At 33.9% G+C, this 12,074-nt stretch overlaps 2 pseudogenes; both read left to right on the top strand.

The window, feature by feature from the left end:
- Positions 1-2,321: 2,321 nt before the first annotated feature.
- Positions 2,322-2,792, top strand: LOC143577651 (SKP1-like protein 1A pseudogene; annotated as a pseudogene).
- Positions 2,793-6,748: 3,956 nt separating this feature from the next.
- On the top strand, positions 6,749-7,252 carry LOC143577638 (SKP1-like protein 1A pseudogene; annotated as a pseudogene).
- Positions 7,253-12,074: the final 4,822 nt, after the last annotated feature.

Raw genomic sequence — 12,074 nt, 5'->3', positions numbered from 1 at the left:
CTTCTATTTACTATAAGTTTAGTTAATAATAATTTATAAAAAATGTTGATTCTAAATGAACAATAATGTATAAAAATGTTGATTTCTTGAATGAAATTTAAGAGATAAACACTTAGAATATATTATACATGTCTTCTGAATATAATTTTAATTTTTACTTAAGATATTTAAGCATAATTGAGTAAATTAATAACTTACTAATCGGCTGTACAAATTAATCGGTTGTACGAGTTGGATGATAGTATACTATATAGTATATATAAGGGTTGGATGACACGTCATAACGGGTCATAATAAGTACTTCTATTCTGATTTGGACTTAATAACTTATTTTGTTTTGAGTTTTCATCACACGTTTATGTTTTAGTCTTTGTTCGATGCCAACTAGGATTCGAGCTTTAAATAATTTTAGATTTTAAGATTTTTTTTGTTTGATCCGCATTTACCATATGATCATTTCGAGTTTGTGGTTTCTAAAAAGGTAAATTTATTGTGTGTAGGCTCTAATGATCATAGTCACTTTCTTCATTACAGTGGCGGATGTTTCTTTTGGCGTGGGCCACGGCCCAAACACGTTTTCGCTCGATAGTGTATTTTTTCGGAAAAATAAAAAAATATATATAAATGTATTGAGTTCGGCCCAACCAAGTTATTTGAATCCGGCCCAACCATACTATTTGAGTCCGGGCCAACCTTGAATTTTTAAAAAAATAAAGTTTGTTTAAAGCAAAAAAAAAATGAGAAATTGCTTACGAAATAAACATATAGATAAAGAAAGACTAAGAAATAAAACTACGCAAGACCAAGGCCAAATCCAAATAATTTTAAACAAAAAATCAAAAAACATTAAACCCAAAATCCAACCCTACCATTCGGTTGATGTTCGAACACAACAACAAATGTAGTTTTCATTGTGCGTTGGCTGTTGTGACTTACTGACGTGTGAGGTTCCGCTCAAAAGTCTGAATAGAAGCTCGGGTGAATTGGTAAAATCGTTTGGGTGTGAAATCGATTAATCGATTGATTGAGCATTGTCACTGTTTGTTGAGGCCAGAACTAACTCGTGCATGTTGGAGTGAAATCGATTAGTCTAAATAGATAACGGAAGCAAGCAGAGACCATGTTCGGCCATTCACATTTCACCATTTTGTATTTCTTTCAATTTGGTAGGTTAGGGCTTGAAATTATTGTTTGACCCGACTCGAACCGGATTACCGACCTAAAACTTATAATCACGGAAATTTTTTTGGGTATTGTGACTTTCAGCTCATGCATACTAGATGTTCAAGATCCGTCATTATTTCATTACATGTTAGTATGGGCCTATATATATTCTCAAGGTACTGAGTGTTACTTTCTATCCTTTTCTCAATCTGACATATGTTCAAAATTTATTTAATTTGTGTTGTTTTACTTTTTGTGATGGAGTATCAGATGGTCTTCTTGGGTGGGGGTGGGGGTGGGGGGGGGGGATTATGAAGGAATGTTGATGAAGTCTAGCAACAATGAATAGACATTTTGTAACTAACACTAGAAAATGTAAATCTTTTGTAATCATGTCATCATATGGCTAACGTATAAAATTTCCATATTTTGTAAACACTTGTAGAAACCTGAATCTTTTGTAAGGTGGGTTTGGGATGTGTAGTGATATTATAGATGGTTTCTTTTGAAAATGCATATAAACAACTATTACATGTTATTATGGTTTCTTTTTAAGTTATACATGATTTGCTTATTAAAATTACATTTTTCGTCATTAAGACATATAGGATTTTTTTTCATATACACTATTCATGTATATATATATAATAAAACCATTAAACTTTATACCGACTAAATCATATATATACGGTTGACGTAGGGAGCCTAACAATGGATGGAACTAACGTACTAGACATATTACTCAAGCACGCCATACAAACTAGTACACCAATTTTTGAATGGACGGAATAAAATGTTTAAAACCATGAATGAGTTAACCGGGTGATACACAACAAAGTTGAATCAAATATCAGTTGGAACCCCGCCGTAACGCGTGGGCTAATCTACTAGTAAATATAGTGGGTGTTGCCATGATATGTGGTCAAGGACACTTGCAAATCGTAACAACCGAAAACAAATCAAAAGAAACTATAAGGGCCACGATGTAACAAGTTAATACAATAAGTAGGGTAAAGTTAAATTGAGAATTTAATTACCGAATACTAAGCCGCTATTTCCGGCAGAGCACCGCCATCCATTCGTATATAAACCCCTTCTACCCATCTCTTGTTTATCATTCACAATCTTGAACAACAAGCCAAGCATCAAAGCAAATCACAATGTCTTCGTCGCAAAAAACCATCGTGTTAAAGAGTTCGGACGGAGAAACCTTCGAGGTTGAAGAAGCGGTTGCGTTGGAATCGCAAACAATCAAACACATGATCGAAGATGACTGTGCCGGTTCTGGCATCCCACTCCCTAATGTCACCAGCAAGATCCTGGCCATGGTTATCGAGTACTGTAAAAAGCATGTGGAACCATCTACCAACGATGAGGCTCTTAAATCGTTTGATGTAGAGTTTGTTAAAGACGTAGATGATCAAGTGACTCTTTTTGATCTGATTCTGGCTGCAAACTATCTCGACATCAAAGGCTTACTCGACCTGACCTGTCAATCGGTGGCTGACATGATCAAGGACCTGAGTCCTGATGAGGTTCGCAAGATTTTCAAAATCACTAATGACTTCACCCCTGAGGAAGAAGCCGCGGTTCGCGAGGAGAATGCATGGGCGTTTGAATAAAGATCCAGATTATTATTATTAGTTATCAACATGCATTTATATATCTTTTTTTCATTATTATGTTTATTTAGCTTTTGGTTTTATGCAAATCTGGGTACTAATATCATGTTGATTAAATTCTTACTTTGTTTCTCTATAAATACTAATGGTTTTGGTTGTTATTATTATCCATTATTATATTGCAATTTTCTTTTCTTGGTTGAATCTATTGACAAAATAATTAAAACCCAACTAATAAAATTGGGTATAGATGGAATGATGCTAAACCCTAAATTCTTTAACAGTTTAACAACATCGTCTGGTTCTAGAGCTTGTAATGGAGCAGGTCTTGGGTAATCAATATGATTTAGTAAATATTTGTTTGTATCTTTTATTGTTCATCTTTTATCTCCTTTCCTTGTATATAAATCTCTTATTTAATTGTCTTCATGGATGTTATATATCTTTCAATGAAAGAATAAAAGCTAAAGAACTTATTTGACACTTTACACAATATCCAGTGGTGGATCTAGAATTATTAATCGGATGTAGAATTATTAATCAGTGGGTTAGAACGGGTAGTGTCAGAGCGGTCAGGTAAAAAAAAATTGACATTAAGTTGTTGCAAAAAAGTCACCCTTAATATTAAAAGAATGCACACATGCTATTATACTCGATTTTTTTAAAAAAAAAGTGTGATACACTAATTGGTGCTTAGCTTAAACCCTCAATCAAACTAAATAGTCATTAAAAAATAGCCGATACTACATTGCATATTTAGAACATATTTGGGATTGAGTTTGTAATTATAAAAAAATATTGGCTTTTTTGAAAAGCGATAATTAAAAATGTGTTTACAATCACGAATATCTTTTCTATTTTAGTTTTTTACAAGAGTTAAAAATCTGTTTATTATGAGCTAAATCACGGCAACCAACAAGTCAATAAACTGTTTAAAAACTCAATCTCAAAATGATCTTACAAAACCTTCAATCAAAAATTAGGAAGGAGTTGGTGTTTAGCTCAAACCCTCAATCAAATTAAAATAAAACCACCCATTACCAATATTTTGCCAAGATCGGACTTTGAGAAACATATATAAGTCAACAGGGACTCTGAATTGTGCTTGGAAGAAATATCATAGCCTAGGCCCTGAACTTCAAGTAAATCTGTCACTGCTAGTACCCATTAATGATACATAAATTGTCTCTCCCACATAAACCATTATTGATGGTTCCGGGTTCGGGTTTTTTGTGCACCTCTACCTAGAAGAGGTGCAAAAATTGGTTAACCGGTTAACCATTAACCAGTTAACATGCTAATCATTTTTTTTTGCGGGAATTAACCGGTTATACCGGCTTTTCGGGTCGGTTACTAACCGGTTTTGACCGGTTAAACCCGAACCGGTTAATAACCGCCGGCTTTGAAATCAATAATATAAACCGGTTACTAACCGACGGTTAGAATCGGTTAGTAACTAGTTAGGACTGGACCAATTAGAATTTCGGGTACAAACTGGTTAAAAACCGTTTAACCGGGTAATGTGTGCACCTCTACCACCTAGCATGGGCCCATGTGATGTTCTTTCAACAATAGCATTTAGATAATCTCCAATAAGGTATTTTTATGAAGTGTTAATGGGTGTTTGTCCACGTCACTCATTTTTTCTTATTGTGGATGTAGTTTTTATTAAGCATTTTTTAGTGGAATTTTTCAAAAAAAAAAAAAAAAACTATCATAAACAATACATTTTTGCATGTGGTGGGCCTAGATGGGGAAGTTGGGTCTTGAATTAAAAATTATAAGGTAGAAGGTGGTGATGATGTGACAATGTTTTTTTATTTTGTGTTTTTAGGATTCCGTATTGTGTAGGTTTTGGGCGTTTTTAAAGGATGGTGTTTTTATGATGTGCCGGGTGATTAGGCATATTTTTTAGTGTTTTTTGAATTCCTTATTGTGAATGCTCTTAGATACTAAAAATGAGTTTTGGGTCCAACACCAGTACTGTTTCTCTATAAATAGTGATTGATTTTGGTGTTTTAAGGGCTACAAGAAGCCTTGTTTGCTCTTTAAACCACATAGTTAAGACATCCAGATCGGATTTGAAGTAGATGAAAAAGAAGTCCGTTGGCAAAAATTGAACAAAAACATGGGAGTCGGACTTAATACGTATAAAAATAATGATATACCAAATATTAGCTATTAAATAATAACATAAAAATATAGTAAATAATATACGTAATCCTAACAAGAAAATAAGAATAATGGTCCAGAAAAGAGTGGTAACATTAAGGAAGCTGCACGAGATTGAACCATTGTGTGGCTAGAAATAGAAGGAATGCTCACTACATCTCAGCGCGAGCTAACGTGACGTCTTCTCCACACGCAAAACATCGATACACCTAGGAATGCTCTATGTGAGCAACAATTTAACGCCAAGTTACTCACGGGGACAACCAAAAAGAATATATTTACTCACTTATAATGTAACTTGAGCTATATTAGTGCACTAACCACAATGCTATTAACCGATTGACCATCCCCCATCCCCGTGCATGCACCTCCACTAGTTTCAATAGGTTATAGGTTGGTTGGTTGAGTTTTCATTGATAAATTTTAAAGAAATTATTATCTAACTATTGAAAGTAAAAAAAAACAAGAATTTTAGTTTTTTTTTTTTTTTTATTTTTATATATAAAAGATACTTCATAACTTTGGTAAAGATCCATTTCTTCCTAAAACATCTTATGCTAATATTATCCGAGGTATATGCATATACATATCGATGAGGGATCGATGACTAATTGCATATTTGTAGGGTAATTAAAAGCTAGACCTCGATATCAGACCTCTTTCACAAGTTTTTCATAACTTTACAGATACGACACAAGCCAGAGAAGACAAAGTGTAATTTAATCATCTCTCTATAGCTATGGCGGCGATCAAGAACTCAACCGGGCAGATTGATGTAGCAACTATCCACAAATCAAATATCCATTTGTTATGTTAGGGACCTATATTTGTAACTAGTTTTTATTCCCCGTATTAAAGGAGTTGTTTTATATTATTTGTTTATGATATTTATTTATTTTTTGAACATTTATTTTTTTATTGTATGAAAGTTAATAATATACTTATGGTTTGATGATAAATTGTTACACAAATAAATGAGATGCTATAACCCGGTTTAAAAGCTATATGTGTTTGATGAGACCCAAGACCCGTTTATTTTTTTTACTTTAAAATTGGTTTTTTAATTATAAATAATATATATATTTTTAAATAAATTAGATATTAATTTTTAGCAAATCTCTACTTTATAGGAATTTTAATTTAATGAGATGTTATAACCCGTTTAAGAAATATATGGGTTTGATAAGATCCATACTCGTGAATTCGGGTCAAATGCATGAGAAGTCTATATTTAAAAATTAAGCAAATTTGGTGACTCCAAAAAAGGGTGGAAGCGACCATACTGCGACACGTAGGATTATTATGTTTTCGTTTATATATATTATAGATAGATTATAGATTTAATATTCAAGAAGTTTTTCAATACTTTCAAAGAATGTTGTTGTAAATCACGATGGCCAAGATCCTAATATTGATTAGTAGTACTTTTAGTAAAGATACTTTTTAAGAAGTTCTTTGTTCAAAAATTCGATTGATTGAATAATAAAAATAGAAAGACACCGATGCAATAAACTAAAACAATAAGTGTAAAGTGAAACAAAATAAGTTTGATTTACATTTGAAATAAGGTTACCGAATGGTTAGCCGATATTTCTGGCAGATCACCGCCATCCCATCTTATATAAACCCCTTCATCCTCTCTCAAGTTTCTCATTCACAATTCACACAACCTTAAAGCACCATGTCGTCGTCGCAAAAGACCATCGTATTAAAGAGTTCTGACGGCGAAACCTTCGAGGTTGAAGAAGCGGTGGCGTTGGAATCACAAACAATCAAACACATGATCGAAGATGACTGTACCGGCTCTGGCATCCCACTCCCTAACGTCGTCGCAAAAGACCATCGTATTAAAGAGTTCTGACGGCGAAACCTTTGAGGTTGAAGAAGCGGTGGCGTTGGAATCACAAACAATCAAACACATGATCGAAGATGACTGTACCGGCTCTGGCATCCCACTCCCTAACGTCACCAGCAAGATCTTGGCAATGGTTATCGAGTACTGTAAAAAGCATTTGGAACCATATACCAACGAAAACGATCTGAAATCGTTTGATTTAGAATATGTTAAAGTGGATACATACACTCTTTTTGATCTAATAGTGGCAGCAAACTATCTCGAAGTCAAAGGCTTACTCGACCTGATGTGTCAGACGGCGGCTGAGACGATGAAGGGCAAAATTCCTGAAGAGAATCGCAAGATTTTCAACATCAAGAATGACTTTACCTCCCAGGAAGAAGCAGAACTTCGAAAGGAAACTACAAGGGCTTGGTCAAAGGGTTTTAGAAGAAGTTAATAGTGATACGCTATCGCCATTGAACCAACGTCATCGCGTATCGTGATGACGTGGCATAAGCGATGACGTGGCCTGACTGTTTGTGACACGTGTGCCACGTGGCAACCGGTGGCACTATGTGTTACCACGTGGCAGTCGGATCGCTACGTGTTGCCACGCGGCACAACGTATGCCACATGTCGCAACGTGGCAGGTCTACGTGGTGACTGTCCAAGCCTACGTCGCGATACGCGACGGGCTTGCCAAAGAGGCCGTCGCGTACCGCGATGGGCTCCAAATTTTGCCTATAAATAGAAGGCTAGGGGTTCATGCCTTCCTCACACCAAACTCAGTATATCACTCTCTCTCTAACATCTCTCTAAACTATACAAACCATACCCTCGATCGGTCTCGAAGTTCGTGCCATAATTTCTTGATTTCCGTGTTCGTTTCCTCGAAGTTCGTGCCACTCTCCACCGACGTATCGACCAAGAAGGTGTTTGTTATATCTCGATGTTAAGATGGTGAATCTCGTAAGGCGTGTAAACAAGTGGTGAAGTTTTGGAGTTTGTCGTTTGGCCTGACGAGGAAATGAAAACAAGAAGAAGGGTTGAACGAGAAGGAAAGGAAAGTGAAGCGGCGTTGGAGTGCTGCTCAAATTATTAGGGTTTTCATAAGCCAACAAAGGTAGGCGTATGCATAACGCCAATGAAAATAATAATAAAATATTATAAAGGCTTAAACATTAAGTCGAGGTTATACTCGATAACTCGATATAATAAAAGTAAACATAACAAAGAAAAGAACAAAAGATACGATTATGAATATTGATATATATATATATATATATATATATATATATATTCTTTGTTATGAAAATATTATTTAAGTAATAATAACTATTCTTAAATAATAAAGAAAAGAATACGTTTCTTAGAGAAGAAGAAACGTCGGGTTTATGTAATTAAACTAAAGGTTTATAAATTACTTTTAAACTAAAGGCTTTAAATTAAAAGAGATTTTGAACTAAAGGTTCATCGAGGTAAAATTTATAAAATAAGACTAAAGGTCTTAAGCCGGATTGTACATTCGACTAACAATTGGTTATACTCGTACTATAGGTGCGAGATAGCAACGGGAAAGACCCTCGGACGGTGATTGAAGCCGATCCAATCAAAAGGTGAATACGTCCCACTTTTACAAACTTGTTTTTCAAATGAGTCAAACGTGTTATATGAAAAACTTTACATGAGAATAAGTGTCTCTAAAACATTTATAAACAAGGGTATAAATACTGGCCTCAGGCTATAGTGTACGTTTGTCTGGATCCTTTCATATGTGGTGGGCACACCACACCTGGTCACAATTACGCTCGCCTACGGGGAGTATGACCTTATGTATACGTATAAGCACTCAACTAGTCGAACGCTGCGGTGTTTCGCTGGGGGGACCGAGTATAGAGACTTAGAGTTTATAAATTGTATGTTTTAACTTGATTATTCCTAAGCCACGTTAGGTCGGGACCTACGTAGTCCCGAGGGATAATTAACTAAAGAAAAATATTTTAGCGTCAGCACATTCACTAGCATTCGTTGCTGACGTATTTTCTTACATTTTGCAGGTAAGAAATATTTTTATCTTTTTTTTATGTTAACGTTGAGTGGCGACGTTAAATTTATATTTTATTTTTGTATTTTATTATAATTAACGTTTTTTATTTTTTAAAAAATATAACTACATATATTGGAAATTCCGACCCCCACATCTTATCCTCCATTTCTTTCTTGACAAACAAAAAAATAGGTGAGACTCGATTTGAAGATTTAGTGACCCGATTTGAGAAAATTATGCATTAGTGACCTAATTGGAACACTTTTGAATGTTGGTTATTATTATATGAGATATTCCCATCTTGTTAATAATTGTTGGAAGAATAAAACATGTTAATTTGGGGTGTGGACTTTAGAATAAGTATAGTTGGATTGGATTTATGAGTTGGGCTGAAGTAAAATTTTGTCAGTATTGCCAAAGAGGGTAGTACACGAGACGGAGGAAAAACTAAGGATGGGTCGAACCACTGAATCGGATCATAAATTCGGTCATGGAGACTACCATACAATATTTTATGACCCTAAGAAAGAATCAGATCAATAATTATGCCCTCGCGCAACCCGTGTCCCGTTCGAAATTTTGGTTGTATTGCCAAAGGGGGTAGTACACGAGCTGGAGGAAAAACTGAGGATGGGACGAACCATTGATCGCATCATAAATTCGGTCTAGGAGACTGCCATACAATATTTTATGACCTTAAGAAAGAATCGGATCAATAATTATGCCCTCACGCCAGCCCGTGGCCCGTTCAAAATTTTGCCAGTATTGCTAAAAGGGTAGTACACGAGCCGGAGGAAAATCTGAGTATGAGACGAACCACTGAATCAGATCATAAATTCGGTCATGGAGACTATCATACAATATTTTATGACCCTAAGAAAGAATCAAATCAATAATTATTCAATTAAGAAGCCCACAACAAATAAGGCTCACCCCTCACAAAAAAGGCAATGTTTTATAAATTTCCTAATTTAAATTAAAGTTGAATTTTATGAATTACTGGGTAAATATTTCATAACATGTAATATTACCACGATTAAAATTTATTATTTGTAAAACGAATATTAATATTTAATTTTCTCATTTCAGGTTATGTTCCCAAGTTGATATAGCTAATTTCATGGGTTGAAGATTTGTTGATAAGATATCTTATATTTTGTTTAATATTGATGTATATTTTTGTTATTATTCATGTATTTATGTATTTTTCACAATTCATGTAATTTATTTGATTTTTATATAATCAATTTTTAATATTTTTCCGGCCAATTTTGATTCAGTACTCTTTAATGTTTTATTGGGTTATGATATTTAATCTTTAATTTAATATTCTTGAAATATTAATTATAAAATTACTAATTTTTTATTAACATTTAGTAATTATAAATATACTAAATTTATTAAACTAAATATAATATTGATTTTATAATTAAGGAAATAATTATAAAACATTAAAGATTACTGATTCCATTTTTAAAAAGATATTAATGTACATAACTGATTCCATTATTAATTAACTTTTTGACTATAATTTGAAATTCAAATTCTAATTATTACTGACTATATTTAAAGGTTTGACTAAATTAACTATAATTAAGAAAATAGTTTATGTTTTTATATAATATTAAATAAAATTATATAACCGTATATAATCATAAAGTTTCTAAATTTTTATTAATATTTATTGAATTATAAATTTAGTAAATTTACTAACTCATAATAGTGATTTTTAAAATTAAACAAAAAAATATAATATTGATTTTCCAAATATAATCTAGAGAAATCTGCAATTTGCCTCCCTGGTTTATATCGTCGTGAGATGGGTTAACCTCTGGAAAAGTTTTTGCGAACTTTGTGCCCCTATGTTTCTCCGGCGGAGTCTTCTGACTCCTACCGTCAGTTGACTTACCGTTGACCTGTTAAAAATTGTGAATAACCCATTTAACCCTTATCTTCATCCTCATCATCTAACCTAGTGTGTGTGTTCTTGGTGTAGACGACCGACCAATCCTTCACCATTCATGATCCATCAAATTAATCTCACCAATCTTCAATTCAACCTTCACCATGACAAAACCTTAATGTATCAATTCAACCCTCACCATGACAAAACCCTCATCATCATCTTTCACCTTGTTCTCAATCTCTTTCTCTACCTGTGCATACATATATGTGTAACTGTGTGTTTGTTTGTGAATGCAAATGTTATAATAATAATAATAATAATGATAATAATAATAACCCCACCTACCCACCTTGCTCTCAAACCCTCTGTCTCTGTGTACAGACATCTATGTGTGAATGTGTGTTTGTTTGTGAATGCAAATGTAATAATAATAATATTAATAACACCACCCACATTGTTCTCAAACTCTCTCTCTCTCTTTGTGTATAGACATTTATGTGTGAATGTGTGTTTGTTTGTGAATGCAAATGTTATAAATAATAATAATAATAATAATAATAATCCCACCCACCCACCCACCTTATTCTCAATCTCTTTCTCTCTCTCTGTACATATATATGTGTGTGACTGTGTGTTTGTTTGTGAATGCAAAGATTATGATGATGATGATGATGATGATGATGATCAAAAAGATGATTACAGATCTGAGCCATGGCGGTGACCGTACCCAGACTTTTTCGTCCCAGAATTTTTCGTCGGCCCCGGAGCCATTGGGTGGGTCGCCGGAAATTCTAGCGATGGTGGTTGATATGGGGTTTGTTGACTTGGGGTTTCATGAAAAAATGGGTTGTCAGGAGTCGGTGGCAGCAGTGTGGTTGAGTTTTCCGGAAAAATGGGTGGTGGAGGATTCTCCGGTGGGTGGTGGGTGTGACGGATAGGTTTCTTGATGATTAATGGTTGTAATACCTGTGTTGGATGGCTGTTTTTGGATGATGATGGATTATTATTATTATTACTATTATTATTATATTTATTATTTATTAGAAGAAGATTACTAAAATACCCTTAGTATGTTGTTATTATTACTATAATACCAACGGTCAACTGACGGTGGGAGTCAAAAAAACCCGCCCGAGAAATCCAGTGGTCCATTATACGCAAATTCTTTTTCAGTGGTTATTCCATCTCGCGACGTTATTTTCCAGGGAGACACAATGCAGATTTCTCTATAGAATCTATTCTAGAAGTTTCTAAAAATATTAATCTACATTAAATTAATCCGTTATTATTCCAGAATTTTATAATTTAATAATAATAATAATAATT

The sequence above is a fragment of the Bidens hawaiensis genome, unplaced genomic scaffold, assembly GCF_021521415.1.
Source record: "Bidens hawaiensis isolate Kalapana, Puna unplaced genomic scaffold, B.hawaiensis_p1.1 tig00028763_1, whole genome shotgun sequence".
In the NCBI taxonomy this organism is placed as follows: domain Eukaryota; kingdom Viridiplantae; phylum Streptophyta; class Magnoliopsida; order Asterales; family Asteraceae; genus Bidens; species Bidens hawaiensis.
The sequence above is the reverse complement of the archived record's forward strand: the minus strand, read 5'-3'. Positions and strand labels throughout refer to the sequence as shown.